The sequence below is a fragment of the Lupinus angustifolius genome, chromosome LG08 (genome assembly GCF_001865875.1).
Source record: "Lupinus angustifolius cultivar Tanjil chromosome LG08, LupAngTanjil_v1.0, whole genome shotgun sequence".
In the NCBI taxonomy this organism is placed as follows: domain Eukaryota; kingdom Viridiplantae; phylum Streptophyta; class Magnoliopsida; order Fabales; family Fabaceae; genus Lupinus; species Lupinus angustifolius.
Window position 1 is genome coordinate 19,139,296 of NC_032016.1, and position 803 is coordinate 19,140,098.

Below are 803 nucleotides of genomic sequence, written 5' to 3' on the forward strand. Positions count from 1 at the left end.
CTAAATATTCACAAATTCTTGAGGAGATAAAATCTTTTTGAATAAGGAAAATATATTTCTCATCTTCTTTTGAGTTTGAACTACTTAGACAAGTTCTTATGTTTTACTTTGGTGAACCCCAAATACCAAGGTCTGAAATCCTCCTTTTAGTGTATGTCCTAAAATGGTAGAATCATAAACACTTATATTCATCACTTAAATGAGTCTAAAAGAGATTAGGCTGTCACACCCTAACCATTGGTGACTGTGGGTGATGAATGTAAGATCTTAAGAAAAGCATGCTTAACTTGGCAAATAAACTAAGTAGTACAAATACTCCAAAGTTTATTTGTTAAGTATTCGAGACAAATAGTTTTGATTTGAAATCATTTTTTAGGTGATCAATCTAAAAAGAACATTAAGTTCTTCTCAAACAAATAATATTAACCAAAGCACCAACTTGAATGATTAAAATCCAAACTTTTGTAAATTAAGAAGAAGTTGAAAATACATAACATTGTTCAAAAGAAAATGTTTAGGAGCATGAGTTATCCATCCAATGATTGGATACTTTTGAGTTCTAAATGAGAGTACAAAATTGATTTTTGCATCTCATTTGCTTTCTCCTTTTCTCCTCTTGAATTCTAAACTACAAATTACAAAACTTACTTGAAAATGAAAACTCTAAGCTAAGAAAGAATTCCTAAATGAGAGAATTCTGGCCTTCAAGTATTTTTGAGTGAATTTTATGAAGAAATGGTGTATTGCAATATATTTTGCTCGAAGGAAATGGCCTCTATTTATAGGCTCCACTCCAGACCGCT